A 20009-nucleotide genomic window follows, 5' to 3' on the forward strand; every position below is an offset into this window, starting at 1 on the left:
GATGTTTTGGTCCCTTAGTGCTGGCAGTACTGTTCATATCTTTTGTAGCAACAGGACATGCCTGCGGGCCATAATCAAGTATGGTCTATAGATCCAGTATATTATGTTATCCTGTTATCAAAGTGAGGATATTTTAATAAATAAACCAATAAAAGAACATGCTGCAATTTATCACTTATCATGTTTTATCATTTGTATACAAACTGGCAGGCAACATTTGATTACACAAAAGCAATATGATGTGATCTCTGCACAAGTCATTTAATAGTCCTTCTTTCCTTATCACCCATTGCTACAAAATGAAGTTAACAAATTGTGTCTCAGCCCACTTGATCTAATAACATCATTTAGCTGCATTCATTTGACTTTTGCTAGTCTCAATCAGTCACAAAGTATGCCTTTGTTTTCCTTGTGTGCCACATCAGAGAAACTGGGAAGTCCTTGTGACTGGCTTATTACCATAAGTCTTTATAGTTGTGTCCTTGAAAGTCATTTTTCAATGGGATGTGAAATGCAGAACATAAGTTAAATGTGTTTAACAGACATGTTCATTTAAATTAATTGAACTAATTTGTGATTGCAGTGTACCTTAATGTCCATGAAGTAAAATCTTTGGTGAAAGAGAAATGTTTCAATTTCCATGAAAGAAAACGATATTAATTTCCATTCATGAGTGACAATGATGTCGACTGTGTCAGGAAAAGTGTAGTAATGAAAATTAATTCATTTTTTTAATGTTGCAGGCAAAACTCACCAAGCACAGTTCACATGCAGTCCTCAAATGAAATGAGTAGTGGCTGAACAGGAATGACATTCCCCTTCAATTTAATTATACCTCCTATCATTAATTAATCACACTTGTTCTAAATCTCTATTGAAGTAGGTCATAAATGAAGTCATCCCATTTTATCCTCACACCCTATAAGGCAGGTTAGTCTGCAAGATAGTAATTTGCTTAAAGCTACCAAAAGATCTAAGAGGAGAGAGATTTAAACTCAAGGACCCTAAGTCTAATGCCATATCTACAATACCACACAAGACATTTTGGGTAGCTGCTTTAAATTTCAGGAGAAACACTGATATGTTTAGTAGATGTGGGTACTAAGTATTTGAAAGGGTTATCCAGAATGCATGAGCTAGTCCATCCCTCAGATGCCAAGGGATGCTCTGGCCATGCCATACCATTCACCCCTCAGCAACACATCATCTCAAAGGGGGCCTATGTGTGTACAGCTGTGGGTTATATTTGGTGCAAACTGTTTGCTAGGAAAGATGGACTGAAAGAAAAGCTCCAGTGATTGTCCCCTGTCCCCCCAAAGATGGGAGAAATAATGAGGGGTGAGTTTTCATAAAACCAATGGTCTGGGATGCAGGCTGGGTTTCCCTACTGTGGGTTGGCATGGACTGAGGCCATAGCAGGGAGACCTCAAGCTTTCATATGGTGATATGCCAAGATGTGTTGCGCCTCTAGTCCAGTAATAATCTATTCTAGAAGCTACATTTCTGGTTTTATTTCACCATGCAACTTACAAGTAGGAAGGAGAGAGGTGCACCTGAATTCAGGATGCCACAGGGCCATGGGAGAAACAACATGATCCCTTGCTTTCTAAAGAGAACACAACTAGTAGAACTTGGAAGTGCCAGTTCCCTGCTTTTCACCCCCAATCCAGTGAATGTTCAAATCACACAGTAGAGAAACACACACACACACACACACACACAGAATCCATTCTATAAGACTTGAAGAAAAGAGATCATTGGCATCCTGGGGGAGGGACTAGCTCATGCATTCTGGCCAAGAATCTTAATTCAAGTACAGAAACACATTTACATGGCTGTGCTCCCAAGTAGCCTATGCAAAATGGAATGTGTAGGTTACCAAAAACAATAAGCATTATGATCCTGCTTTCCCCCAAAGTCTTTAAAGTCTCAATGCACAAGCTGGTTTAGGCTGGCAAACTATTTACCTTGGAGAAATAAAAGTATTACACATGAGTAAAATTGTGCAGGTTTGTGCCACAATACTTCTTGAAAACTTTTCTTTCTCTGCTGCTGGGTTCAACCAGAATCCTTCCTGTCCATATCAATCAGCTCTCAGCCAGGGCTTGCTGAGACCCTTTTCCTCAGGACTAGTCATCTCAAGGAACTCATCCCCTCTTCTCACCACTTCCTACTCATACTGGCTTTAGGCCTCTCCTTGGTATTATTTCCCTTGTTCTAACTGAGACTGTTTCAGTAGCATCTTTCTTTCCCCACACACCATTTGTAATACAAATTAAGAAGTTTTCTTCATTGCAGAGAAAACATTCTTAAGGCTGATTTATCTACTATATATTTTGGAAAGTTGTTTGTCTCTTTGTTCTCTATGCATTTAGACACCTCTCAAGGTATTGAAACCAAATGTTGCATGATTGTTCCTGAGATTAAGAAGCAGGTTTTTGTCTATGTTTGGATACAATTGGACACCATTTTGAATCAAGATGGTGTCCAAGCTTTCAAAACTGCTCTGATATTTTTTTTGGGGGGGGGTGTCTTAGAATTCCCAAACAACACTCAGCACTTTTCACTGTTAGGACATATTTCTCCACTTTTGGCACATCCTAATTTTAATTCCAGTCTTCTAACTCTTTGTTAGCTTCCCAAAGAAACACAATTATTCCAATCAACAAGGAAGGAAAAGTAAAATACTACCCACAGATGTCTGAACACATTTTGGTGCCCTGGGGCAGAATGTCCAGGTATATTCTGTTAAGATGATGAAAATATAATCAATATGCAAATAATTGACTATTTGCTGCCTTTGGATGGTACCTCAAATGTGCCTTCACTCTGCGTAATGGTAGGACTGGCTGTCAGCAGGCTTTACTTAGCAGTCACTGCATAGCGGTTCAGGAATTAGCATGGCAAGTTGCTTCTCCAGTTACTTTTGCTTTGATGTTTCTAATAGATTAGGTGCTTTTACACACACCCCCATCTCCTCCATTCTTTCCTGGTTTGAAAGCTTGAGATCCTGGATCTCAAGTGTCAAATGTGTTAAATACTCTCTCTCTCCCCAGAAATTATCCAAATGCACTTGAATTTTTCATGACTTTTGTGCTTTTAGAGAGATCTCTGGCAATAAAGACAGAATGCTTTACAGCTCTCTAGGACTGTTAGCATAGATGCCAGAATCCATCAAAACAGGAACTGAGGGAGCCATATTGAATCCTTGACATTAAATATTAAAGGAACAGAGAATTTTGCCGGTGTGTTAAGATGCCTGCTGTATATTGAAAATGCAGCATGTTGGTTCTGTTTCTTGACATTCAGGATGTAATAATGGCCTTGATATTCATTTGTGGCTTGGCAGCTGGGATGCTACAAATATATCGGGAAGTTGGAGTCTATTACAGGATTTCTATCGGGTAAGATGACAAGTTCATGCTTAAAGTAATCTCTTTGGCTTAATGGCATCTACCCCCTCCACTCCATAGTCAATCACAGTCTAAAATGGTTTTGTAATCTCAGGTAGCTGATAGTTGCCTGTGGATACAATGGATGGTGGAGACAATGGATACAATGGATACCTTCCACCTCCTCTTCTTAACAGCCTGCAAAGTGATTTGTGGTATTTTACTTGCCAGCTATATCACACAGAAACTCTTTTGTGTATGACTTTCCCAATTCACCGAATAAAATGTGGCAGTTTGTTTATAGTGAACTGCACCAATGACAATGAACAATAAAACTGCAAGACCCTCAAACGATAAAAATCCATCAGTAGCTACTGGCCATGATGGTGGTGCTCTGCCACCATAGTCAGATGCAGTATGCGTCTGAAAAGCAGTTGCCAGTAGCCGAAGGAGGGAAGAGTGGTCTTGTACTTAGGTCCTCTTTGCAGGCTTCCCTTGGGCATTTGGTTGGCCCTGTGAGGACAGGATGCTGGCCTAGATGGGCCACTGACCTGATCCAGAAAACTCTTCTCATGTTTTTGTGTAAATCAAACTTCAGACCTATATAGAGGAAAGTACAATTGACAATAATGCTATAATGAGAATTTGGAGGACTTATTTTATAAGGAAGTTTGTTGATTTTTCTACTTCATGAAACTGACAATATCCTCACACTTTCAAAAATTGTGCCAATTCTTGTAAAATGCTTACTGCTCCTTTTTAGCAGCTGATAAAGATACTGACCATTGTATGAGAAATTATGATAATGTGGATAGACAATTGATCTGTCCTGATAAGGGCTATATTCAGTGCATGATAATATCCCACATGAATACAAATCTGCCTGCCTTCTCTTGAACTGCTATGCTGGAGATGACCATCTGAAAGCTGAGATGGACAAGAGATGACATCTGGAGAATCTCCAGCCTTGAGAGATGGATCATGGATCAACTGGCATCTTGCATTATTTCAACCTTAGTTTTTTTCTAAACTGTGATTTTTACAAAGATGCTTCCTGTACTTGCAGAATATCTTCATGATGTCCCAGCTGCTATGCCCAATAATTCTGCATTCTAGCATATACCCTGTTGTGAGAATAGCATTTATAAGTCCATTGATCTTGGTTCTGGTTTCATTTCTTTCTGCCTGTGCTCTAGGAAGACCTGTATGTGCCAACAGGACTGTCAGATTGACTCCTCCAAGCAAATTCATGATGACTTGTGAAAATACATTAAGTGACAATATATGGTATGCTTATTAAACTAAGATAGCTTTTCAGTCCTTAGAATGATATCAGATGGGAACAGCAGCAGCAGCAGCAAAATTCCCAGTAGAAGCTTATTAGTAAGTAGAAGCCTCCAAAAGTTCATTCTCCTGCTGAAATAACTTGTTCGGTGCCTTCATAGATGGTGGATTCTGACAATGTACATGTGATAGAATGATGTTCTTGATACAGTGTTAGACCTTTATCACAAAGCTACATTTTCCTCCATCCCACTGAAGTGTTAAACAGAATTTATAGATCAATTGGTAGGTGCGGAAGAATGTACATTTACATCTATCACTGTCAGAATCTACAGAGCTGGAGGAAATAAGGCCGAGAGGAACCTCCTGAGCTGTACTGAGCAATGGTTCCAAGGAAGGCTTTTGTTTTCTTGAACTGTCTTGCCTAATAGCAGTTTGACACTGCTCCCTAGGTTATTGTATAGAGTTTCTAAAATTAAACTTCGAAGCCATGTTGCCTGCCCTTCATGACAATCATAAAAAAGAAACTGTGGTGACAATATAATGCAGAGTGGCATCTTCAGAACTGATTCCCATAGCAGTTCTAACCACATGGAAAACCAGTTATATCTAGGCTATGGAGATGTGACAAAGCCTTTTCTAATCGACTTGCAAATGTTTGCAGAAAATGTGGCAGAAAAGAGTATAGTCTACTTTACACTTCAAAACCCATGATGCAGTGCTACTGTAGACAGAGTACGAAGGCACAGGGACACCAGGCACCTTACAACATTATTACACAGACTTCATATTGTTTCATTTATTTGGTTTCTAGTTGTGCTGCATTATGGAGTTTGTGGCTCTGTGTATGTACAGAGTTTGAAGAAACAAACAAGTATTTGGCACCATCATGTTTTTCCAGGCCTGGTGCCCTCAAAAGATGAGGTTTTCTTTACACAAATGGCTGATCACATTATTTGTCTATTGGAATTAATTGCAGACTGCAATCTTCTATACAGTATACTTTCCTAGGATTAAATTCTGTTGAATCCAATGGGCTTTACTTTCGAGTTGTCTTGCATAGCATTGAGTTGTTGTAAGTCATTCACAGATGCTTGTTTTAACTAAACATGAAGGTACATTCCATTCTTTTTAACGAAATAAAGTTTGAATGATTTGCAGATCTATTTATCCCTGTCAGCCATGGACAGTGTGCTGGGGATATGCCACTCACCTGACCTCCGTTTGGCTGAGTTGCTGCAGCATACTGGGACAGAGTAGGGGAGTGGGTGTGGCAGTAGTAAGGACAGCACAGTGGAAACATGCCAGCAGAGCCAATCTGTCACCCTAATGGTGAGTTTGCACCACCCTAATTTCACCACCACCACACCCCTTCCCCTCTCCATCCTGGTATGCTGCAGCAACTCAGCCAGATGAAGGTCAGGTGCACGGAGCAGCCCCACCTCAACACCCTTTGTTGAGTCTTGGCTATTCAAATGTACAATAGGATTTTAAAAAAATAAAGGCAAAGTTTTTAAAATGTGTTTGATGTGTGCTTTTGATACAGCTAGAGTGATGAGAAAATAATGGGCTATATTCAGCTAAATGCTACTCAGAGTAGACCCACTGAAATTAATGAACCTAAGTTACAAAGCAATCCATCTTGTTGGAGGCTGGCAGGAGCAAAGTTGGCAAAAGTGGAGATGGCGGAACGGGCCACCACATCCAGCTGCTGTTCGGAGGCCTCTGTGAGGGAAGGATGCTGCCTGCACTGGCAGGGTGCGATTGAAGGAAACAAAATAGATGCTTCTTTCTGCCACCCTTTTCCCCGTCATACTGGTTGCCAGGATGGAGGGCCATGGGAGGAAGCCGGATGGGACCTGGATATAGCGTAAGTCCCCCCTTGGCCTCTCTGCTGACATACCTCCAGAATGCCCCTTTTTGGGGCCTTGCACTGGCTTCTGCCGGCTTCCCTATGCTGGGCTGGGCTTCTCCAGTGGATCCCTGGCTGAGGCAGGTTGAGCCGGCTGCCACACAGCTGCACCAGAAGGGGGGGAGGCTTCTGCTGGCATAGCCTGGCTGAACCGGGATCTGGCTGGCTCAGCCAGGGTTCCACAATGTCTACCTCCCCTCAGCCTAGCATATATATGACTTGGATTGCACCCTAAGTCATGTCTATTAACTTCAATGGGTCAATTCTGAGTAGGATTAGCATTGAATATCACCCAAGATCTTCTCTAATCTAACTTTGAAGCTAATATATTAGAACTTGGAAGAGTGTTCATTTCATAATAATAATAATAATAATAATAATAATAATAATAATAATAATAATAATAATAATAATAATAATAAACACTTACGAAGCATCTCAATTTTTCTAAGCACTGTAGGGTTTGGGGTTGAGATGGATGATTTCTTTTTTTTTTTTTTCAATAATTTTTATTCAGATTTTCATAAAACATACAAGACAAAATCATAAAACATTCAAAGACAAAAAACAAAATCAAAAATAGTTAAACAAAAAGAAAAAAAGAAAAGAAGAAAAAAAAAAACAAAAATAAAAAATAAAGAGTAAAATATTGACTTCCCATTTGTCAAAGATCAAATCAGTTATAAGTCTATAATATATAGCAATCCTGTCTCTTAAGTCATATTATAAAATCACTTTCCTCCAGTAGTTATCTTACTTAATCATCAAATCTCATAAACATTACTTTATTCTTTCCACAAAAAGTCAAAGAGAGGTTTCAATTCTTTAAAAAATATATCTATCAATTTTTTTTTCCAGATAAGCATATCGATTAATCCATCTCATTACTAATTATGATAATCTTATTGTCATAACCATAGTCAAAATAAACATTTCAATTAATCCATCACATCAGAATCTGTTAGGTTCAGTAATTTCAGTAGCCATTGTTCTATTATCTCTATTAGTTCCATTTTCCATCTTCCATCTTCAGTAGTCTTGTTAAGTCCAGTAATTTCAATATCCAATCTTCCATTATCAGTATTCCATAATAATCTTGCTGTCAAAGCCATAGTCATATAGTAAGAGTCTGATGGGAATTACCTCTATCCCAAATATTTTCTTGCCATCCATTCTGAATAGGTTGCTGAAATACTGCTGTAAAATCATATCTCTGTTCTTTTTTTCAAAATACACTGGGTCATCTCTTGAAAGTTTTTCCATTGTCACATGGCTGCAGTTAATTCCATAGATTTTCTCTATATTGGGCTCCATCACATCATTCCAGTCCAGAGATGGATGATTTCTATGAGTATCCTTCCAGCCTCTGATCTGGAACCCTGCATCTGGAGGTGAGAAATCTGCTCTGCTGACCAGATCTCCCTTTTTAGTCTAATAAGTGGGAAGGTGAGTTAATGGGCCTATTAAGTGCCCATTAACTGGCAAATGAGCCAGGGAGATCCTATTGTTATTGAAACTCTTCAGCCCCCCCCCCCCAGACCAAGGTGAGGCTTGTGTTTTTAGTTGAGTCAAAGGAAAGGCTGGGAACTGGAGGCAGGCAGAGAGGCTGGCTCTCTGCACCATGGCTTTGGTGTGCCTCCTATAAGCCCGCAAGATCTGTTGGACTGCTGATGCTTTGAACCTCTCCATCCTAAGCTCAGGTTGGAATGTGTGTAAATAAATAAACCATATTTCATAAAGACACCACAGTCTCCGCTGACCTTCTTTACAAGGAAACCAAACCCCTGGGTGAGCACAGGGACCCTTGGAAATCTCTCACTGCTTGGAGATTGGGGTGGCGTGCAACAATACATTACAAGATAAGAGTCTCTGTCTTGAGGGGCACAGCCTTGAGGGACATGATACAAAAAAAGGAATGGGGAGGGGAGAGGAAAACAATGATTGAAGCATCTCCTTCATTGACCAGTATTCCATGACTCGTTTAACTGTGCCCTTGCTTATTTTTCATTTACTAAGATATGAGCTATGTGTTCAGTAAAATCCCATGACTGAGGATGCATTCAGACAGCAGTTTATTCAATTTCCCTGACATTTCCTTGCCTGATAATTTCTGCATTTTATTTTATCTTTCACACAACATAAAAGCTACTTCTGGAAAACTAGCAGGATATAGCTGCTCATTTTTGTGCTAATTGCTTTCAGAAAAAAGCCCTGTTTGCACCCCATTAACATAGAAAATCTCAGGAGTAAAGTGATGAAATTTGGGGCAGTATACCAGCATACATTTCTTTCCCACTGTTTTCATGGGAGAATCATGGGGGAACAGAAGTGCACTTGTGTGGAAAGGGTTGGGGAATACCAACATGTCCAATAACGTTCATTGTTGTTTCACACCCACTAGTGTGAAAATGAAATTTAGTGCGACATGGCAGTATAATGGTCAAAAAGCCATAGTTCCATTAGGCAACAGGTACTGCAGTGCCAAAGGAATGTTAGAAATCAGGAATGCAGTATATCAGCAGTTAGTAAAGCTAACATAATAAACCCCGTGTCTGAATGCAGCCTGACTGTATTTGACCACATCAAACTTTAGATAGAGGAAATCCTTTCCCTATGTTTTCAAAAAATGAGCATAGAAGGGAAGAGGTTTTAAATTAGTCATGATATCCTCATGTTCTATATATAGGAAGAGTTCAGAAATATGATCCCACGTGATACTAAAGGGGTGCCCATTTTGAAGGATTCATCCACATTATTCAGCAGCTGAACATGTAAGTATGACTGTTTTGTTGATTTACCGAACAGTGCTGTACAGACCTCATAGTTTAAGTTTTGCTCTCTTTCTCTACAAATGCTTCCGTTTTGACACATACACATATCTTCCCTATCTTGTATATCACATTTATTGTTGTCATTATTATTCATCAACATTTGTGACTCCAATGTTATTCAATTGTGGGGTTCCCTTTTCCTGGAGAGTTGCCAAAGCTCAAGTATTGTGGGGAAATTGATTGTGCAGCCGACCCCTGCGGAAAGCAGGCTAGAACTCACTGCCCATGTGCTGATGGAGTGGTGAGTTCAAGCCTGCTGGATAGTGCGTTGTCAGCCCTATGCTCAACACTTCCCAAACTGGCAAAGCCACTAGGGCAGGCAAAGCCCCTTGCACTGTGGTTCCTAAGTACACAAGAAGCACGCCACAAGGAACTTTGACAGGTGGGTGGGAAAACGCATGTGCCAATCATATGACATTATAATGATGTTTGACAGATGAATTGTCCCACCCACCTATTAAAGACAGCCCATGGGTGTTGGGACAGATAAAGATCTGGCCTGCTGGGCCAAAACGTTTCCCCACTTCTGATTGAATAGATGGGCAGATTGGTATGGGAAAAGGTGGTCCAAGATCATCAATATTGTATTTTGTACAGAGAATTGTTATCTGGCGGGTTTTGAAAAATACGAGCTGAAAACCAGTAATGAGTCTTTTTGTTGGAAGTCCTTATATTGATGCAAGAGTAAGAAGAAGCTGGCATTTGGAAATTTTCTCCCCAACAGTATTTGCTTCAAGGAAAGTTATCCTCTTATATATTTAATGTCATAATGTGAGGAAAGATTCAAAGAAATGTCATCTAAATAATTGACAAACTCATGCACAACAAGAAAAAGCAGTTAGCAATGCTTTGTTTTGCACTGCAGTTAATCTTTGCCTTAATTCTTTGACACCATGTCCTTGGATGGCCTCATTCAATGCTGAACTTTCAGCAGCCATATAGGTGCTGATTGCTTCAAGTTTAATCTCTCAGCATTCAATCTTTTTGGTGTGCTGCAGTGTTGCTTCTCTGACTGGCCTCCCTGCTGTTCATCTTGATTCATCTGCTTTGAGTGAAATTAAATGCTGCTAAATTCAAACTCTGCTTTTTGAAAACACTTAGTATTTTCAGCTTTCTTCCTCAAATTCAGTCAATCAAAAAGCCCCACATGAATCGACACCAATGATCTTTAACAGGGTTCATTATCTTAATTCATTGGAGACTTTAGTTTTGACAGGAGGCTGTCTGCTTCTTTCATAAAAATAAAGACAACCTAGTTACATATCACATACCTGCGGTCACATTTTTTGACTTTTTCTGGACCCTGCAGCTGCACTCAGGATTGTCAAGATTTTTCAGAATCTAGGGCTTGGAGACAGGTTTCTCCCACTTTTCCTGCCAAATTGGATCCTGCGCAGCATTTTAGGATAGTTTGGGGCACTTTTAAATTTTTTCACATTTTTGACTCCTGACCCGCGGTTCACATTTTTTGACTTTTTTTGGACTCTGCAGCTGCACTCAGGATTGTCAAGATTTTTCAGAATCTAGGGCTTGGAGACAGGTTCCTCAAACTTTTCCTTACAAATGTGATGCTCAACTGCATTTTAGGACAGTTTGGGGCACTTTTAAATGCCTTCTTGAGAGAGGGAGTTGTCCCTCATTGTCTCAAGGAGGCTGTAGTGAGACCTCTCTTGAAGAGGTCTTCCTTGGACCCAGATAACCTGAACAACTATCGACCGGTAGCGAATGTGCCATTTCTGGGCAAGGTCTTGGAACGGGTGGTTGCCAGCCAGCTCCAGGTGCTCTTGGATGAAACCGATTATCTAGATCTGTTTCAATCCGGTTTTAGGCCCGGTTTTGGCACGGAAACAGCCTTGGTCGCCCTGTATGATGACCTTTGTCGGGAGAGGGACAGGGGGAGTGTAACTCTGTTGATTCTCCTTGACCTCTCAGCTGCTTTTGATACCATCGACCATGGTATCCTTCTGGAGAGACTCGCGGAGTTGGGAGTTGGGGGTACTGCCTGGCAGTGGTTCCGCTCCTACTTGGTGGATCGTCTCCAGAAGGTAGTGCTTGGGGAACATTGCTCGATACCCTGGACTCTCCATTGTGGAGTCCCTCAGGGATCGGTACTGTCCCCCATGCTTTTTAACATCTACATGAAGCCTCTGGGTGCGGTCATCCGGAGTTTTGGAGTGCGTTGTCATCAGTATGCTGATGACATGCAGCTCTATTTCTCCTTCTCATCTTCTTCAGGTGAGGCTGTTGATGTGCTGAACCGTTGCCTGGCCGTGATAATGGACTGGATGGGAGCTAATAAACTGAAACTCAATCCAGACAAGACTGGGACACTGTTAGTGAGTGCCTTTTCCGCACAGTTGGTGGATGTTCATCCTGTTCTGGATGGGGTTACACTCCCCCTGAAGGAACAGGTTCATAGTTTGGGGGTTCTTTTCAATCCTTCCTTGTCACTTGAGGCTCAGGTAGCCTCGGTGGCTCGGAATGCGTTCTACCACCTTCGGCTGGTAGCCCAACTACACCCCTATCTGGACGGTGATGACCTCGCTTCAGTTGTTCATGCTCTGGTGACCTCTAGATTGGACTACTGTAATGCACTCTACTTGGGGCTGCCCTTGAAGACGGTTCGGAAGCTGCAACTAGTGCAAAACGCAGCAGCCAGACTGTTGACGAGGACCACTCGGTCCTCACATATTACACCCATTCTGGCCCGTTTGCACTGGTTGCCGATCTGTTTCCGGGCCAGATTCAAGGTGCTGGTATTGACCTATAAAGCCTTACACGGTGTGGGCCCGCAATACCTGATGGAATGCCTCTCCCGCTATGAACCTACCCGTGCACTTCGTTCATCATCTAAGGCCCTCCTCCGAGTACCGACCCATCGAGAAGCTCGGAGGGTGGTGACAAGATCCAGGGCCTTTTCGGTGGTGGCCCCCAAATTGTGGAATAGTCTCCCCGAGGAGGTACGCCTGGCGCCTACGTTGATATCCTTTTGGTGCCAGGTTAAAACCTTCCTATTCTCCCAGGCATTTTAATGTATTTTAAATACGTTTTAATACTCTGCTCTTTCTAATTTATTTTATTGTTGTTATGTATTTGTATTTTATGTTTTGTTATTGCTGATTTATTGTATTATTTCATGTTGTACACCGCCCAGGGAGCCTTAGGCTAAGGGCGGTTTATAAATTAAATAAAATAAATAAATAAATAAATAAATAAATAAATAAAATAAATTTAAAATTTTTCACATTTTTGACTATGCGGGTCAATTTTTTTGACTTTTTGTGGACTCTGCAGCTGCACTCAGAATTGTCAAGAGTTTTCAGAATCTAGGGCTTGGAGACAGGTTTCTCCCACTTTTCCTGCCAAATTGGATCCTGAGCAGTATTTTAAGACAGTTTGGGGGCACTTTCAAAATTTTCCACATTTTTCACTCCTGATCCGCAGGTCACATTTTTTGACTTTTTGTGGACTCTGCAGCTGCACTCAGGATTGTCAAGATTTTTCAGAATCTAGGGCTTGGAGACAGGTTTCTCCCACATTTCCTGACAAATGGGATGCTCAACTGCATTTTAGGAAAGTTTGGGGCACTTTTAAATTTTTTCACATTTTTGACAGAAGGCTTATTCCAAATTTATTCTGCAAAACCTGAAACCACCAATCTTGCTTTCAGACCTTAATAACTAACTCCTCCTTAGAGCTCTCGCTACCTATTCTATATAAAATAGAGATCAGTATTTGTACTGCTGTCATCAACATCATGATGCTCTATTGCTGTAAGAGTATTTCATACCACACTTAGGTTTGCCACAAATTGAACACTCTGGGGGTACTAGATGTTATTGAAGGCATGCCACCGCTGCTGAAAACTACATCCCTGTGTCTAATGTCTTCCACCAAAACATCTCATGAAGCTTAAAATGTGATATGATGCAGTCACATCCTGGTTTTCCTGCTCCTGCCAATTATGTAGAGTGGAGAAATGCAGACACAATGGATTTGTTGCATTTACTTTTTTTTTTTTTTGCATTTTTAGTTTTACACTCAATCTACCACAAATTTAAAGCACATGGCTTCCCCCAAAGACTCCTGGAAACTGTAGTTTACCCCTCACAGAGCAACAATCCCCAGTACCCTTGACAAACTGTAGTTCCCCGGATTCTTTGGGGCAAGCCACATGTTTTAAATGTGTAGTGTGGATATGACTGTAGTGCCACCTGAATACCCACCTACACATCTCCAAACCTATTCTAATCTCTGGATATGGGGGTGATGGAAAATCCAGTTAGGGTAGACAATAACTGGAGCATCCCCCACTTTTTATATAGAGGCATGAGCTTCCCCTTCACCCGATTCCTACGAGCCAGTCTCACAGAGATCTTGGCTTGTTTTAAACTATCCAGTGAAGAGGAGCCATCGCTCAGTGGTAGAGCATCTGCTTTCCTTGCAGAAGGTCCGAGGTTGAATCCCATCAGCTCCAGGAAGGGCCAGATATATCCCATCTGCAAACTGGAGAGCCACTGCCAGTCAGGGTAGACAGTACTGAGCTAGATGGACAATGGTCTGATTCAGTATAAGTATTTTCCTACTGTGCTTAAAACCAGGAAATTCTGGTTTAATGTTAGTTAATTTATCCAGGATCTGGATTAATAGCCTGTGTGATGTGCATTAAGAAATAGTTTTAATATTCTAAAGTGATATCTACCTTGAAACACTTTGACACTCATAAATCTAGGAGAGTTAACATTTTAGGATGTGATTATAGAATATGTTTGACCTTCTGTATTAGACATGACTGAACTCCCTAACCTTCCTTTTAAAAAAAAGTCACGTGAGTTAATTCAACACCCAAAATGCTATTACATCTTTTAAACAGAGCTACCTTCTGTTATGGATGGAAGTGTGGGAAAGATGGATAACTGATAAAACAGAAAGAAAGATTTCTCAGGAGACTGAGTAAACTCCACTGGTCTTGGAAATCTTTCTATTTTCTAGTTTACGAGAGGGTTTCCTGGCATCATTTATTTATCTGGTAATCTTACATAATATTATGACAAATTCTTGAAAACAGCAATGTAGGGAGGTTGTTAGGGTTTTCCCACATTAGAAAGAAAGCTGATAACTAACATAAATCTGAAAAGGAGATGTTCTTATGTCGTAACAGTCAAAATGTTCAACAAAAAGAACCCCTGTAATAGGAGCCAGAACTCTAGCAGGAGCAAGCTCTGGATTAGGGATGCCAGGTCAGACGCATCCCAAACCCTGAGATGTTGTGGGGTGGGCCTTAGTGATGTCATGGGGTGGGCTCTAGTGATGTAATTAAGCATGATACGTTAAGCTTCAACCACAGTTGCTTGGAGCATACCATTCAAACAAAAAAAATTATCTGATTGGCAATTAAGATAGAAATCTTAGCTAAAAGAAGGCATTCCCAGGTCCAGCTGAAGTGACAGGATCATTCCTTCTCCCCTGCTTAAGGAGCCTGGGTAGGGAACATTAATATAGCCTACTTGTTTCTGGCAAGAAGGGTGTAAGTGCTCTCAGTCCAGTCCAGTCACTAGAAGGCCACTGTAGGAAGAATGTTGTGGAGATGTTATATGTGAACATTCAGGAGTAAAGATGGATACCCATGAAGGCTGCAATTCTAAACACACTTACTAAGGGACTAAGCCCCATAGAACTCAATAGGACTTAATTCTGAGTAGATATGGTTAGAATTGTGCTGTTGGTAAGGCTTGACTAGGGATCCTCTGCAAAAATATCCATATCCAAGTAGGGTAGGCAACCCCCTACCTGGAATGCCCTGCTCCTGCCTTTTAACGTGGCTGTTCCAAATCTCGTCAAAGATTTGACCCTTCACTGCAGAGAGAGGTTTGAGAAAGGAGAAAGAGTTAAGAAGATTCTCTACCTTTACCTGCCTAGCCTGTGAGCTGCTATATACTCACTTTGACAGCCAACCCAATTCCAGTGAGTAACAACTGACAGAGAGAAAACACACATGGTTCGGTCTTACCTTCATAGGCAGTAGGCTGGGAACAACAGAAATTGAAGCCACACTTTCCAGTATGTGAATTCTCTTTTACCACTATTGGGCAAGAAAGAAACCATCATGCAACCAACAAAGTGCATCACCAGTGGGTTAAGGGGGTTGAGCTGAGTTCATATGGAACCACTGTTGTTGCTTCTATGGATGTAAGGAAGAGACATCAGGTGTACATGAAATGTAAATATACAAAGAAAAGACTATAAAAAGATTATTTCCTAAATGCAATACCATACCAACTACAGCAAGATTCCTATGAATAAGGCAGAAAACTCAGCATCCCACAACCGGTTTGGGTTCTTAGCCAAAAAGCAAAACTGAAAGGATCCTGTCAGCCTATCAGCCAAGGTAACAGAAATCCTCATGCAGCACAACCTGATCCAAGACCTCAGTGAGCTGTTTATTATTTTCATTATCATCAGATATTATTATTTGATAGGGTAGGTGAGTCAGGCTGCAATCCCATGTATGCAGTAGGGCTGGGGCATGTTGACAAGGACTATTTCTCAGCTGTTTTCACTCAGCTATTTTATTTCAACTAAATTTCAGAGCTTAGGTGAAACTTTTGGGGGAAAGAGCAGTAGCATTTTCCCAGAAAGCCCTGTTCAGAGGAGTTTTTTGAACTTTGGGGAATTCAAAATGGCTGCCAGCATAAATAAATGGCGGCCTCATTTCCTATTCACTGGTGGTCATCAAAGTGGACAGTCTACAGTAAAACACACACTACCCAAATTGATGAATTGTTCCTTCAGGAGCTCATATTCTTTGAGAGGTGCAGTGTTAAATACTCCTCCAAAGAAAAGGCAGTAATTGAGTCAGTTATTAAATACATGAAGTCTCAGAATGCCTATCCATGCAACACTATTTCTCAACTTGAACTACTAGGAAAACATTGTTCATGTTTTTTCTTTTTCTTTTTCAAAATAACAGCATCCTGTAAAAACAAAAACAAAACCCCAAAGATGCTTTATTTGAAAGCAGATCCAAAGATTTAGAAGGTGTCTAGTGCTGAAGAATCAGAGCTTATCAGTGCACTCCTATGCGTGTCTAATCAGATGTAAGCCCCACTGAGTTCAATGGAATTTATTAAGTAAACATACTGAAAATCTGAAAAATAATTTGGAGAAACCAAGTTTATGATGGGGCAATATCTCAAAACCATTCATTCTCATATTACTGAGTCTATCTCACCATTTTCCCCAGTCAAACTACTGTTTCTTCCCAACCTGAATACACAGCTACTTGGGTGAAAGCCACATTGAACTCAATGAGTCTTACTTTTGATATGTACAGGATTGGGCTATTTCCAATCCATATCTCTTTCACATATGTTCACCCATAATATCGTTCTGTCTACATTAATCTTTTTAAAACAGCAACAACTGAAAGCAAGCATTTAAAGATTCAGCTGACCACATATATCTCTAAATATATTTTAAAATTTCTAAACATAGTTTGATACATTTTTGAGCCGTGAACTATATTGTAACTTTCAGGAAGTGCGACATCCATGGATGACTAAGGTTAGGTACCCACCATATATTTAAAGCACATGGCTTCTCCCCACTACCAAGAATCATGGGTACTGCATTTTACCCTTCACAAAGTTACAATTCTCAACATCCTTAACAAACTACAGTTCCCAGGAAGCACTGGGGGAAGTCATATGCTTTAAATGCATGGTGTGTGTAAAGCCTAAGTTCCAATCCACACATTAGCCTAGGAGGTGCAGATCTGGTCGGTTCATACTGGGATGCACAAAGATCAAATTCCTCAAGTATGCCTGCTACAGGGTCCAATATTTTCTTTCTCAGTATAAGGCCCTGTCATATACTTTCTCAATATCAGGGAATGCAATTGAGATGACACAGGTAGGTCTAGAAGAGTTGGTTGTCCTTGAAAATCTTGACAGAGCTGGGGGGGGATTTGAGAGAACTGAAGGGGATCAGCTCCCAATTCCCCTTCTCTTTACTGGCAGTTAACAGCATTCCTTCAGAATTCAGGGCAGGCCAGTTTCCATTTCTAATGTCGTTTCTCTCCGTAAGTGAAAGTTGCTAGGCTGCAGAGTGGTTCCATCTGTTTCCCTGATGGGGAAAAATATCCAGCACTAGCTCTTCAACATCCTTTTTTTCCAGTTTGTAGGCGAATTTGATTTGGGGCTGATCTGGAAGTTATTGAATTGTATGAGTAATCTTGAAATGGTCCTTGCTTTATTCTGACACAGTGAGTTATGTGATTTATAAAGCCTCATTACCAGCAGAGTTTAATACTGGACTTCTGGAGTTCTTTTTGTTATTGTTATTTGTATTGAGTAGCATGTGATTCTGTAACTGCTGCCTTCCAATGTAATTCGTTCTGACTGCAAAGTCCCTTTTCCTTGAAAGGAGAGTTTAGTATAAAGTATCCCTTTTCCAGCTTGAGTCATATTCCACATATTAGAGCTGAACCAATAGTACAAAAATAGTTATTTTTGTGTGTGTTGAAGGAGAGAAGGCAATTTCTCTTCGTCCCCTATTTCTATTTGGAAAGCAAGTATTGTTTAATCAGAGCTTATTGGCATGATGTAGCAACAGGAACTGAACAACGTCCACCATGTGCTCATGAGTGATCATATTTTCTTATAACAACCCACTTATGGGCTCTTAACAACCAATCTGGTGATGCAGAAGAACAGGAAACACAGAGCAAGATGTCAGTCAGGTAGGGTTGCCCAAGACCTCTCAAACTCTCATCTCAGTAAATTTTTGATGAATGAGATCTATCCCCTTCCATGCATCACCTTCTTCCAATCCACACATTAGTCTGGGAGGTGCAGATCCGGTCCACCCTATCTTAATAGCCCTCAGGCAGATGTGCATAATTCATACACTGAATGCATAGACATATCCTGGAATGGGATGCCCATGAACACCTGCAATCCAGTTTCATTCTGCAGCACAGTCCAGTCTCTGAATACTAATTGCTGGGATCCCAAGTGGGAGTGTGCCATTGTGTTCATGCCCTGTGGACTTCCCATGGGCATTTGGCTGGCCACTGTGAGAATGCTAGACTAGAAAATACTTTGATCTGATCCAGCAGGGCTCTTCTTGGGTTCATGTTCTGAGCATGACTCGCCTGTCTGCATGAAACATGGTCTCTGGAATCCATTATGAGAGATGCATATAGGATTTTTATATTAGATAAAGGCTGGAAACATTGCAATGTGCCTTCTAGTATTAGATGTGGAGTGCTTTACATCAATATTTACAATTTTACATGTTGTTTATTTTTTAAAAAAGAAGGGTCAAATGAATTCCCCTAAAAACTCTGCTAACTTCACAAAATGCCTGTCTTTCAGCTGCTGATAGTACGGCTTGTTCTTCATGGAACTATTTCAGCTTCCCCCTTTCCAGCAGTGGCCATGAACTGGCTTTCGGATGTTGGCCATATCTTGTCTCCCATTTCATTTTCTGTGATAAAGAGGAATAGGGGGAGTTTTTCTGATTACAGAATTGGGTATGGTCTTTCTTTTTCTAGGCCATGCGAAACCAAAGTACTAGCAAGTGACAGAGTAGGCCCTACTATCTGTTCCTAGATCCTTCATCAGGAGGAGTGTGTGGGTGTCTGAGGTTGGGGGGAGGGGAATCTGGATGCACACAATGTCTGTTTTCATAAATTTATCTCAATTGAATTGATTAAAAGTCATATGATGAACTAAGATTACTTAATGGGTTGGATTAGCCTTGATAAAAATACTGAATAGGTGTCAGGATGCAGGATTGGGGCCCTGACGTTTCAGACGATGAGGAGAGGGAGGGGGTCATTTGGACAGAGTTGTGTGAAGGAGAAGCAGAAGAGGGGGAGGGAATCTCAGAAATTGAATTGTCTGGGAGCGAGGACCTTGAATGTCCAACAGACACAGATTCTTACCGTGAGCTTCCCACGCCTCCTCCCCCTCCGAGCTTGGAGGAGTTGGAGAAGGAGGGAGGGGAAGGAGGAATCCAACCCCCTCCTGATCCAGGAAAAAGGAAGGAGAAACAGCCAGATGGTTTAGGCATTGCCCCCCGCTTTCCCCATACCTGAGTCAGATTTCTCAGAAGGGGAGGGGGCGGTGGCACCCCCTTCACCACGTACAAGGAGACAGCAAAAGAGGTGGCAAAAGAAGGGGGAGAGGTGGGGTGTGGATGAGGGCACTTTGAGGCGGAGTGAGAGAATTCGTGCCCGTTTGCCCCCTTCTTAAGGGACAGGGGGAGTAGTGGTTTCTTGTTCTGTCAACTCTCTTCTATTGTCGCAGGTTATGTTTAGTAGTTAAAGTTCATGAGACGGCGTAGTCTTTGTCTGGATATTACTTTAATAAAAACTGATTTGCTTTCATCAACTGGTCTGGTTCCTGAGCCTCAACCTGGACACGACAATAGGTATATCTCTACTTAGATCACAAATTTCAGTGTAAAATTATTGTGTTAACAATTGCGGTTAACAAGAGCAAAATGCAAAGCTGAATAATAATCTTGTTTTAACCATCATGTGTAAATCTATATTATATCTATAAAAATTGCCATTTTATTTAT

Source organism: Rhineura floridana, chromosome 1, assembly GCF_030035675.1.
Source record: "Rhineura floridana isolate rRhiFlo1 chromosome 1, rRhiFlo1.hap2, whole genome shotgun sequence".
Lineage (NCBI taxonomy): Eukaryota > Metazoa > Chordata > Lepidosauria > Squamata > Rhineuridae > Rhineura > Rhineura floridana.